The following is a 12,551-nucleotide window of genomic DNA, read 5'->3' as shown; positions in this document are numbered from 1 at the left end:
TCATCTGTGTTTTTTTGTTCTTTAATTCTTCTAGGTGTTTGTTCTTTAACTCTTCTAGGTCTTTGTTAAACATTTCTTGCATCTTCTCGACCTTTGCCTCCATTCTTTTTCCGAGGTCCTGGATCATCTTCACTATCATTACTCTGAATTCTTTTTCTGGAAGGTTGCCTATCTCCACTTCATTTCATTGTTTTTCTGGGGTTTTATCTTGTTCCTTCATCTGGTGCAAAGTCCTCTGCCTTTTCATTTTGTCTGTCTTTCTGTGAATGTGGTTTTCCTTCCACAGGCTGCAGAATTGTAGTTCTTCTTGCTTCTGCTGTCTGCTCTCTGGTGGATGAGGCTATCTAAGAGGCTTGTGCAAGCTTCCTGATGGGAGGGACTGGTGGTGGGTAGAGCTGACTGTTGCTCTGGTGGGCAGAGCTCAGTAAAACTTTGATCTGCTTGACTGCTGATGGGTGGGGCTGGGTTCTCTCCCTGTTGGTTGTTTGGCCTGAGGCAACCCAACACTGGAGCCTACCTGGGCTCTTTGATGGGGCTAATGGCAGACTCTGGGAGGGCTCACACCAAGGAGTACTTCCCAGAACTTCTGCTGCCAGTGTCCTTGTCCCCACGGTGAGCCACAGCCAGCCCCCACCTCTGCAGGAGACCCTCCAACACAAGCAGGTAGGTCTGGTTCAGTCTCCCCCGGGGTCACTGCTCCTTCCCCTGGGTCCCGATGCACACACTACTTTGTGTGTGCCCTCCAAGAGTGGAGTCTCTGTTTCCCCCAGTCTTGTCAAAGTCCTGCAATCAAATCCCGTTAGCCTTCGAAGTCTGATTCTCTAGGAATTCCTCCTCCATTGTCGGACCCCCAGGTTGGGAAGCCTGACGTAGGGCTCATAACCTTCACTCCAGTGGGTGGACTTCCGTGGTATAAGTGTTCTCCAGTTTGTGAGTAACCGACCCAGCAGTTATGGGATTTGATTTTATTGTGATTGTGCCCTTCCTACTGTCTCACTGCAGCTTCTCCTTTGTCTTTGGATGTGGGGTATCTTTTTTGGTGAGTTCCCGTGTCCTCCTGTCGATGATTGTTCAGCAATTAGTTGTGATTCCGGTGCTGTCGCAAGAGGGAGTGAGCACATGTCCTTCTACTCCCCAGTCTCTCTACACTGTGGTTCTAATATGAGGAAGAAGGGCAGGAAGGAAGCTGGGAGGCAATTAACAGTGGCTGCCATTTGCCCTGCAGCCAACGTTGGAGCCTCACCCTCATCATCTCAGCTCTACACACTGAGGGGTTCTTATTGCAAATACTTGCAACTAGTAGCCCGAAGGCTTATTGTTGACTGCAGGTACACACAGGAGGGCAGCTGAACTGCCCCTGGAAGCAGCCCTCTACTAATGGCAGGTGGGGTCCTAGTGAAGAAATACCCCGGCTTCCCTGCTCCTCGTCTGGGACAAGTTGGAGAAGTTAACTGGATTAAGTTCCAGTTGCCACAGTACTAACCCGCTCTTAGAGCTCCCTGTTGGCTTCCTGCCCGGCCGTGCCTCACTTGCTGACTGGCCTGCAGATGTTTTCCGGGATCACCTCTCAAATCCATCACGTGCACTTGAATCCTTGTCTTATAAATTGCTTCTGGCTCTGCAACAAGAGAAGCCACCACAACGAGAAGCCTGCGCACCACAACGAAGAGTAGCCCCCGCTCGCCGTATCTAGAGAACGCCTGCGTGCAGCAACGAAGACCCAATGCAGCCAAAAATTAATTAATTAATTAATTAAAAAGAAATTGCTTCTGGGGGAACCCAACCAAGACATCCTTCCTGCCTCAAACAGCAATAATGTGATCCATGGCTGGGCAATCTGATCAGCCCACCAGGGAGACTAATTTGAGGAAGAGATTTAGAAAATTCTAAGACGTTATCATCATCTGCTTGAATGAGAGTCCTGTTTGGTCCACAGCCTCAAACACACCAAGGTGAGTCTTGAAAGCAGGATAATCATTTCCCTTCTGTGTTACTCGTAACTGGGGGCACCGTTTATTAGTTTTACCTTTATGTTCAGCCACTGCTCTTGAAATAAATCCACTGTAACAGCGTAACAGAATGAAAAGATGGTTCCAAGTCTCAGCCACATGTGTGTACAGCCCAGCCCTCCTGCCACCACCCTCTAGACGTTACCTTCTGCTATGGTGAGTTCTCAGTGTAACACCTCCTGCCCTTCCTTGGCTAGAGTCCTCAGCAGACCATTTGGTCCATCAAAGGAGACCTACAATGTTGGGCCTCAAAAGGAAATGGATGCGGAAGGAGGTGCCTGAGAGAGATTTTAAAAGATGTAAATAAATGGAGAGCTAGTTCATGGGCATGGATTGGAAGATACAATATTTTTAAGATGGCACATGTCCCCCAATTGATCTATAGATTCGACACAATCCTTGTCAAAATCCCAGCAGATATTTTTGCAGAAATTAACAAGCTAATCCTAAAATTTATACAGAAATCCAAAGGAACCAGAATAGGCAAAACAATTCTGAAAAAGCAAAGTAAAGTTGCATGACTTTCACTTCCCAATTTCAAAACTTGCTACAAAGCTACTGTAATCCAAGACCTACTAGAGAATGGACTTGAGGATATAGGGAGGGGGAAGGGTAAGCTGGGACAAAGTGAGAGAGTGGCGTGGACATATATACACTCCCAAACGTAAGGTAGATAGCTAGTGGGAAGCAGCCGCACAGCACAGGGAGATCAGCTCGGTGCTTTGTGACCACCTAGAGGGGTGGGATAGAGAGGGTGGGAGGGAGGGAGATGCAAGAGGGAAGAGATATGGGAACATATGTGTATGTATAACTGATTCACTTTGTTATGAAGCAGAAACTAACACACCATTGTAAAGCAATTATACTCCAATAAAGATGTTTATCAAAAAAATTTTTTAAAAAGCTACTGTAATCCAGACAGTGTGGTACTGACACACAGATAGACTTAAAGCAATGGAACAGAATAGAGAGAACAGAAATAAACCCATACATTTATAGTTAATAGGTGCCAAGGTAATTCCATGGGGAAAAGATAATCCTTGTAACGTATTCTGCTGGGACAACTGGATATTCACACGCAAAAAGATAAGTTTAGATGATCTCACACTATACACAAACATTAACTCAAAATGAACAATGGTGCTAATCATAAGAACTAAAACAATGAAACCTTTAGAAGAAAACATAAGGAGAATTTTTGTTACCTTGGGCTAGGCACATTGCTCTTAGACATGCACCAAAAGTGCAATCCACAGAAGGGACAAATAATTGGGAAACTGCACTTTAATAAACTTAAAAATGTAGAGAATTTCAAGGCTCAGTCTTTCCACTGACACAAGCATTAAGCTGGCAAAACCTGTCAGAATCAACTTTTTTTCTGGAATCTAATCAAAACTGTAAAGCAACCAGGGGGCCTCCTTGATGAAGAAAGAGACTCAGTATTTGCTAAGAATGTATTGTGGCATTTTTGCTTATCTGCTTACTATTTCCTATTCCCCAGCTCAGTGAGTGGGGGGGGTGGGGTGGGAACAGTGGTCTGCATTTTGGGTGTGATTTGCTAGAACAGGAAAGGGCAATACAGACTTTGTTCTCAAAGAATTGTGGTTGTACCTTTTGATCTGTCTGGTAGCTTCCTGAGGGACTGCCTTGGGCATTTGCCTTCGTCATGCCCCCCCTTTGAAACTCTTTCAAGACTGGAGCTGCTTCCTAGGTAGTGTCTGTTGAAATAATTTAAAGACATATACTGCCCAACTGGGGCAAGGGGTGATGGACAGAGCAAGCACAGACAGACCAAAAAGCCTGGGAAGGAGGAGGCTGGAGAGGAAAATACAAAGGCATTGAAAGGCTTCCACATATACCAGGGAATCTGGAATGCAATGCATGTGCCCAGGGCTGAATGCAGCACAGAAAAGATCTGAGAAGACCCTAGGTTTGCACCTCTGGCTAATCTTTGGATTCTTCACAAGCAGGTGAAACGCTAAGGTGAAAGCTAAAGTGCAGTTATAGTCAGCCTGGCTAAGCATTGAAGAAGTGTCCCAGCCAATCTCTAAAGATTGAGAAAGTAGTTTTTGTTCTGTGTGCCTTATTCATTTTGGCTCCAGGTGTTTAAGGAAATCTCTATCAGATCGCTGGCTGACTGCCAAGATAATGGAATGGAGTGGAGACTTCAGTGAATATACAACAACAAGGAATAATACAGTATTTGCAAAAATAGATTGGAAAAGTCACTCAACAAATGGATGGCTGCAGCCAAAGCAAACAACAAAAGCAAACCCTGTTGGGGCAGAAGGGCAGGGGAGAATCTAATTTCCAGAGTTATCACATTACAATGTTCAAGATGTCCAGTTTTCAACAATAACAATAACAATAGGGCATAAAAGACATAGGAAAGCATGGCCCATTCAGATAGGAAAACACAAACCAAAAAGGAAAACGACAGAAACTGTCCCCGAGGAAATCCAGACATTGGGCTTACTAGATAAAGATTTTAAATCTGGTGTCTTAAATATGCACAAAATGCTAAAGGAAACCATGGATGAAGAACTAAGGGAAACCAGAATGATGTATGAACAGATAGAAAATATTAATAAAAAGAAATTATACAAAGGAACCAAATAAAAATTCTGGAGCTGAAAAGTAAACACTGAAATGAGAAATTTACCAGAGGGGTTCAACATCAGATTTGCAGCAGGTAGAACAAAGAATCAGTGGCTTGAAGATAGGCAAATTGAAATTATCCAGTTTGAGGTGCATAAAGGAAAAAAAGAGTGAAGAAAAGTGAACAGAGCCTAACGGACTTGTAGGGCCCCATTAAGTATAACAACCTATGATTTATAAGAGTCCCAGAAGGAGAGGAGGGAAAGGGCCAGAGAGAATATCTGAATGGCCTCCACCATTTGTTACTACAAATCAGTAACCTAACTGTACACCTTAAGGAACTAGAAAAAGAAGAGCAAATTAAACCCAAAACTGGCAGAGGAAGGAAATAAAAACGATTAAAGTGGGGACAAATGAAACAAAGTATAGAAAAACAGTGAAGAGGATCAACAAAACCAAGAGTTGTTTCTTTGAAAAGATCAACAAAATTGACACACCTTTAGCTGAACTAAGCAAAAAAGAGAAGATGCAACAGACTAAAATTAGAAGTGGAAATGAGGCCATTATTACCAACCTTACAGAAAAAAGATTATAAGAGAATAAAAATTGTATGTCAAAAATTAGATAACCTAACTATCCATTTAGAAATGGAAAGACTCCTAAAAAGACATAAATTACCAAAACTGACTCAAAAAAAAGGAAAGAAAATCTAAACAGATACATAAGAAAAAAATAGTTGAATCAATAATCAAAAACCTCTTAACGAAGAAAAGTCCAGAGTCAGAAATGCTTCACTGATAACTTTTACCAAACATTTAAGGAAGAATTAACATCAATCCTTCTCAAACTCTTCGACAAAATAGAAGAGGAGGGAATACTTCCTAAGTCATTCTATAATACCAAAGCCAGATAAAAGCAGCAGAAGAAAAGAAAACTACATTATGTGCCAATATCCTTTATGAATACAGATGTAAAATCTTCAACAAAATACCAGCAAACTGAATCCTATCGCATGTTAAGGGGATTATACACCATGACCAAGTAGGGTTTTCCCAGGAATCCAAGGGTTGTTCAACAAAAAATTAATCAATGTAGTACACCACATTAATAAAATGAAGGAAAACCCACATGCTGATCTCAACTGATGCAAAAAAAGAGAAGCATTTGATTAAATTCAATACTCTTTCATGATAAAAAAAACACTTAGCAAACTAGGAATAGAATGGAAGTCCCTCAATGTCATAAAGGCCATATGTGAAAAACCCACAGTTAACATCACACATGATGAATGATACACCAAAAGCTTTTCCCCTAAGATCAGAAAGAAGGGTGCCTGCTGTCACCACTGCTATTCAACATCGCACTGAAGGATTTTGCCAGAGCAATTCAGCAAGAAAAAGAAATAAAAGAAACTGGAAAGGAAGAGGTAAAATACCACTATTTGCAGATGACATAATACTATAGCTAGAAAATCCTTAAGAATTCACCAAAAAATTATTAGAGCGAATAAACAAATTAAGCAAAATGGCAGGGTACAAGATTAACACAAAAGTTAGCTGTGTTTATATACACTAACAATGAGCAATCCAAAAAGGAAATCAAGAAAACAATTCCATATATAATAGTATCAAAAATAATAATACACTTAGGAATAGATTTAACCAAGGAGGTGAAAGACTTATACACTGGAAACTACAGAACATTGCTGAAAGAAATTAAAGATCTAAGTAAATGAAAAAGCATCCCATGTTCATGTAATGGAAGAATTAGCATTGTTAAGATGGCACTTTTCCTCAAAACAACATCTAGATTCAGTGCAACCCCTGTCAAAATCCCAATAACCTTTTGTTCTTTCAGAAATGGAAAAGTTGATCCTAAAATTCATATGAAATTGCATAGGGCGCAGAATAGCCAAAACAATCTTTAAAAAGAACAACAAAGTTGGAGGGCTCAAGCTCCCAATTTCAGAACTTACTACAAATCTACAGTAATCAAAACAGTGTAATACTGGCATAAGGACAGAAATAGAGATCAATGGAATTTAATCAAGAGTCTAGAAATAAATCCATGCATGTATGGACAGTGACTTTTGACAAGGATGCCAAGACAATTCAATGGGGAAAGAATAGTCTCTTCAACAAGCAGGTGCTGGGACAACTGGTTATCTACATACATGGACCCTTACATCATATACAAAAATCAATATAAAGTGGATTAGAGACTTAAATATAAGAGCTAACAAAATAAAACTCTTAGAGGAAGGTATAAGGGTATATCTTCATGTCCTTAGATTTGGTGATAGACTCATAGACATGACACCAAGAGGATGGGCACCAAAAGAACAAAAGAGATAAATTGTACTTCATAAACATTAAAAACTATAAGAAAGTGAAAAGATGACCACAGAATGGGAGAAAGTATTTGCAAATCATATATCTGATAAGGGTCTAGTATCCAGAATATATAAAGAACTCTTACAACTCAACAACAAAATGACAAACAATCTGTCTTAGTCTGTTCAGGCTGCTATAACAAAATCCAGTAGACTAGGTGGCTTATTAACAACAGAATTTACTTCTCACAATTCTGGAGACTGGGAAGTCCAACATCAAGGTGCCAGCAGATTCGATAGAGCCCGCTTCCTTGTTTATAGACTGTTGTGTCCTCACACGGCAGAAGGAGTAACTTATCTTTCTAGTGTCTTGTTCATAAGGGCACTATTCTCATTCATGAAGGCTCTGCCCTCATGACCTAATCATCTCTCAGAGGCCCCACCTTCTAATACCGTTACATTTGAGGGGTAGGATTTCCACATGTGATTATGGGGGAGAACAGACAGTCTATAGCACAGCCCAAGTTAAAAACAGGCAAAGGACTTGAATAGATATTTCTCCAAAGAAGGTGTATAAATGACTACCAAGCACACGAAAATATGTTCAACACCATTAACCATTAGGGAAATGCAAAGCAAAACCACAATGAGATACCACTTTATACACACCAAGATGGCTCTAGTAAAAAAAAAAAAGGAAAATAGTAAGTGTTGGCAATGACGTGGAGAAATTGGAGTTCTCATACATTGCTGGTGGCAATGTAAAATGGTGTGGCTGCTGTGGAAATCTGTTTGTCAGCTCTTCGGTAAGTTAAACATAGAATGACCCAGCAATCCACTCCTGGGTGTATATCCGCAAGATTTGAAATGCAGGTCTGCACATAGATTTGCACGGATATGTTCATAGCCGTATTATTCGTAATAAAGATAAAGTGAACACAATCCAACTTCCACCAGCTGATGAACGGAATAACCAAATGTAGCATATCTGTGCAATGGAGTATTACTCGGGCATAAAAATGAATGAAGTACATGCTACCGCACAGAAGAAACTCACACACGTTACACAAAAGAAAAGAAAGCAGACACAATAGACCACATGCGTGATTCAATTTATACAGAATACCCAGAAAAGAAAAAGGAAAATCAGTAGAGACAGAAAGGAGATTACTGGGGCTGGGAGTGGGAACGGGATTGACTGCAAAGAGGAACAAGGGACCTTTTTGGAAATGTTCAAAAAATTAGATAGCAGTGACGACGGTTGCAAAGCTCAGTAAACTTACTAAAAATCATTGAATTGTACACTTACAATGGGTGAATTTTATGCTGTGTAAATTATACCTCAATAAAACTGCTAAAATAAAAAAGAGGAAATGGGTTGAAGGAGGGGCTGTGTCAATTATTTTTTTCCCAGTAGTCCCCTTGGCTGAAATGCAAATTTAACCACTTCCTCCCCACTGACCAGCTTTAAATACTCAGGGGTGTTGAGAGGGTGTTGAGAGATCTTATTTCACCCTCTTCTGAGACCTCCTGGGCCACATTCGCGAGACAGGAACTGACCTAGAGGGGTCCCTTAAGGGACCCTTCCCTCAACACAGATCTATTTCTAAGGGGACTCAGGTTCACCCCAAAGGACATGGCAGCTGTTAACTTTCCATCTCCAAAAGCATCTACTTTTTAAACACAAAGGGTTAAGTTGCCACTGCTGCATCTTACCCACTCCCTAAATCATGGCCGGAGCACTCTTTTGAAAATGTAGATTGGATTAAGCCACTCCTCTGATGAAACCTCGGATGACATCCATTTTCCCTTGGAGCCAAATCTACCTCCTTCACCCCATCCTGCAAGGTCCTAGGTGGTGTGCAGGATGTGGGACTTCCACGACTCCGTCTCCTAGCATTCCTTTGCTTGTTCACTCTATTCCCCACACTGTTCCCAAGTTCCTGGAGCGAGCCACACTCCCTCCCACCTCAGTGCCTTTGCACTTGCAGGACCTTCTGCCTAAAATGCTTCCCCTGTGGCTGGGGTATTTCTTACCATCCAGGGTGCCCCCTCTGTGTCACTACCTAGACCTCTCATCTGTTTTCTATGACAGTATAATTTGCATTTAGTTTGTCCATTACTTCTTTTTGTCTGTCTCTCCCCACCAGAATACAGGCTCCATGAGGGCCACCACTCTTGTGTATTTCTGGAGAATGTCCCCAGTACCTAGCCAAGGGCATGTTCAATGTCGGCGGGTAGAAGGCCGGAAGGAGAGAATGGGTGGGTTGGGCTGCGTGGGTGCATGGGTAGAAGAATGCAAGAGGGGGTGGGTGGGTGAATGGGTGGGTGGAAGGCAGGCAGCTGGGAGGGAGGGTGGGAAGAGGGACTGAATATCCCTGGGTTAACATACATCCAGAAGCAGTGTAGTGCAGTGATCAAGAATGTAAACTCAGGAGCCCAAATGACTGAGTTCAAATCTCATCTCCACCAGCATCAGCTGTGTGACCTTGAACAAGTCACTTAACCTCTCTGAGCCTTGGTTTCCTTATCTGTAAAATAGGGATGATGTCGATGATGGTAATAATAACTACCTTCTCATGTTATTCTGAGGTTTAAGTGAGGTGATACACCTTTAAAGTCCTTAAAACCCTGGCACAGAATCAGCTTTCAGCAAATATTAGCTCTTTTTTTTTTTTTTTAACTACTCCTTCTCTTGATCTTTCATCCATGGTATCAGAAAACTCACCCTGAAGATCAAGAGACAAAGAAAAGCTGGCTTCCTCTCAAGAAACGTGCTCCAGAGAATACAAGTTATTTTGGTTGTGAGGAAGAGAATCTCTTTAGGGCAAACATCTTTTGAACCGGCCACAGGGGAATTTGTACCAAGTTCCTCAGAAACAACTAGAAAAAGAAAAAAAAAAAAGAATAAATAACAAGATGCTTTCTCTTTTTCTCTGGAGCGGTCATGTGGCTTAGCTGCAAATTATTTCCCAAAAATGAGTCAGCTGGGGAGAGATGGCATGTGTGTTTGAGCCAACCTGTGTCATTAAAACAGCACAAAACAGCCCCCATCCACCCTGGTAACATTTCAAGGATGAAGTGTTTGGGCCCATTTCCACAGCCTTAGGAATCTGATCGACCCAGGTTCAAATCCCAGCTCTGACACTTCTTGGCTAGTGTGACACGTCACCCCTCTAAGCCTTGGTTTCTCCCACTGTAACATAAATAGTCATAATCTTATTTGCCTCACAGGGTTTGTAGAATAAATGAGATCACCTAGTGCCTAAGAGATGCAAGATACTAATAGTGGCAGTTGTGGTGGCACCAGCTCTTTGAGGCTGCTGGGTGTGAACTTGCTGAATTTTGTTCCCAGGTTTCATAAATGTTTGCAAGAGACATCTGACCTTCTCACGGGCCCTTGGCTTGTCAGCAAGACAAGAATTCTCTTGAGAATTTCTTTTCTCTATTTTCTTCCTGAGTTCCCATGTGTAAAACGGCTAGGTCTCCCCATTTGACAGACGGGCAAAGCGAGGCATTCAGAGGGGTGATGTGACATGCCCAAGGGATTGTCTTCTCAAAGGCACGGAGACAGCATCCTGCTCCCTGCAGCAGGAAGCCGGATTCAAAGGAAAAAGGCTCAGGGAGTCTGGGAGGGGGTCCAGAACTCAGACCTCTGCTGGGCCAGGCAGGCAGCGAGAGGAGTGAAGCCGGCCAGCGTGCAAACTCCAGAAGAGGGGCCATTGCCTCTCCATGGGACCTTGGGCAGGTCTCTGGGTTCTCATGCTTCTCTCTGAGCTGAGACCCCTGGGGACCTCGCGGGTCTCGCTGTGCCACCTCCTCCCCCCTCGGAGCTTCAGTTTCCACAGCTGGGAGAAGCGGCGGCTCACCGCCCCCCTGCCCGCCTTAAAGGTCAAGACTGTGAGGCCTGTGGGGGTCTTGTCAACCGTCCGCAGGAGGCAAACGTCACGCCGGTGGCCCCAAATGTCTTCCTAGCGGGCGACCTTTGGTGAGCAGTGGGCCTTGCCCTGGGGCCGGGCCCCCTCCCACCTCTTTCTCGCTCCCTGGGGGAGGAGCCGGCTGCTCTGTGGGCGGGGCCTGGGGAGCGGCTCACCACATCCTCCCCTTCCTCCCCACCCTGAGCACGCGGTGGGGCTGGGTTGGCAGGCACCGCCTCTGGCGGACCCACTGGAGTCTCTCTGCTGAGCGACCGAAGAGCTCGGGGTCCGACTGTCTGCCTGCTTCTCCCTGCGCGTGACTGACAGCCATACGGCTGTCTGTCTGTCTGCCTGGGTGGCCAGCTACCTCTTTGCTTGGCTTCTCCTGTCTGACTGGCGGGCCAGCCCTTGGCTGCTGTCAGTCCATCCCCCATGCAGCTGACCGGTCCCTGCCCAGCAACCTCTGTCTTCTGTCCGTGTGTGACCTCCTTGGGACGTGACTGATGGTTGCCTTTGCTTCTGCGTGGCCCGCCTGCCCGGAGCCCAGCTGCCGTCCGTCTGGGTGACAGGTCTTGTGCTGTCTGGTCGGTGACTTGGGGCAGGTTTCAGCTTCCCACCCCAGTCCCCTGCCTGTTCTCCCAGACCCCCATCCCTCACGCCAAGCCCAGCTGCCGTCCCCTGGGAGCCCACCGGATTGCCCGAAGCACAGAGAGAATGGATTTCTGAGAAAGAAGTAGGACAGCAGGTAACTCACCTCTAGCTACCGCTCTGGAGGGGGCGTTGGGGGGGAGGTACCTTCTCTGCCCAGGAAGACGTGCAGGGGTCCTGTGGCCTCATCACACCTGGGGACAGTTCACCTGCCTGGCGTGCCTCTCTATGGGTCTTCAAGAGGCCCCAGGGACATAGAGGCAGAGGCATAGGCATGGCTGAGATGACCCCCTGAGGTTGTGGAAACCAGCCTCCAAAAGGCAGGGGCTGGGGAGGGAAAGCTGGTTCCAGACTGAACATGATGTGACAGTCACCATGGTTCTGGGCAGCTGAGCCGGGCAGGGGTGGGCATGAGTGTGACGGGGTCTGTTTGGGGAAGTGGGGAGGCATCGACTTTGTACCAGGTTCTGTGTTTTATCTCCTTTATTTTATCTAAATCCTTTAAGATGCGTTGGTGTGCCCATTTCACAGATAAATATAGGTTCTGAGAGGTAGAGTGATTTTCCCAAGGTGACTCAACCAGTACGTAGCAGGGTCGGCAGGTGACTTGGAGGCTGGTCCTGCCCTCCACATGCTATCTCCTCATCTTTCCCCTGAAAACACAGCGGATGTGCTGATTCTGAGAGGCAAATCCGTTCTGTGTGTGCGGAGGAGAGGGGAATGAGGAGACTCAGGGAGGCTGAGCCTTGAAGGATGGGTTGAATTTTGACTTGGGGAAAAAAGGGGGAAGGAAGAAACAGGCAGACACACTCCTGGCAGAGGAGCAGGTGAGTAAATGCCGGGAGGGGAACTTAGGATGCAGAGGACCCAGGGCAGGTGGGGCATTAAAAAGTCAGGGGCTGCTCCTGGGAGGACATCTGCTTTCCCCTGGGGGAAAGTGCGGGGGTTTTAGAAGCACATGGTAGAGTGGGGAAAACCTGGCGGGTTCAAAATCCAGCCATGCGGCTTCCTGGCTGGGTGAACTTGGGCAAGTTTCTCTGCTTCTTC

General features: G+C 44.9%; 1 protein-coding gene across 2 annotated transcripts in view; it reads left to right on the top strand.

The window, feature by feature from the left end:
• Positions 1 to 389: 389 nt before the first annotated feature.
• The window catches only part of IL21R (interleukin 21 receptor), a 44,403-nt gene continuing 32,241 nt past the window's right edge, over positions 390 to 12,551 (top strand). The window contains exons 1-3 of one of the 2 annotated variants that reach the window (XM_073792183.1): positions 390 to 663; positions 1,139 to 1,952; positions 9,659 to 11,601. The gene's annotated coding sequence lies outside the window, so the exon portion shown is untranslated. Of the gene's footprint in view, positions 664 to 1,002; positions 1,953 to 9,658; positions 11,602 to 12,551 lie in introns of both variants that reach the window. The other variant, XM_033840169.2, reaches the window with a different exon arrangement.

Source organism: Tursiops truncatus, chromosome 15 (genome assembly GCF_011762595.2).
Source record: "Tursiops truncatus isolate mTurTru1 chromosome 15, mTurTru1.mat.Y, whole genome shotgun sequence".
Taxonomy (NCBI): Eukaryota; Metazoa; Chordata; class Mammalia; order Artiodactyla; family Delphinidae; genus Tursiops; species Tursiops truncatus.
This window is presented reverse-complemented; position numbering and strand designations above follow the sequence as displayed.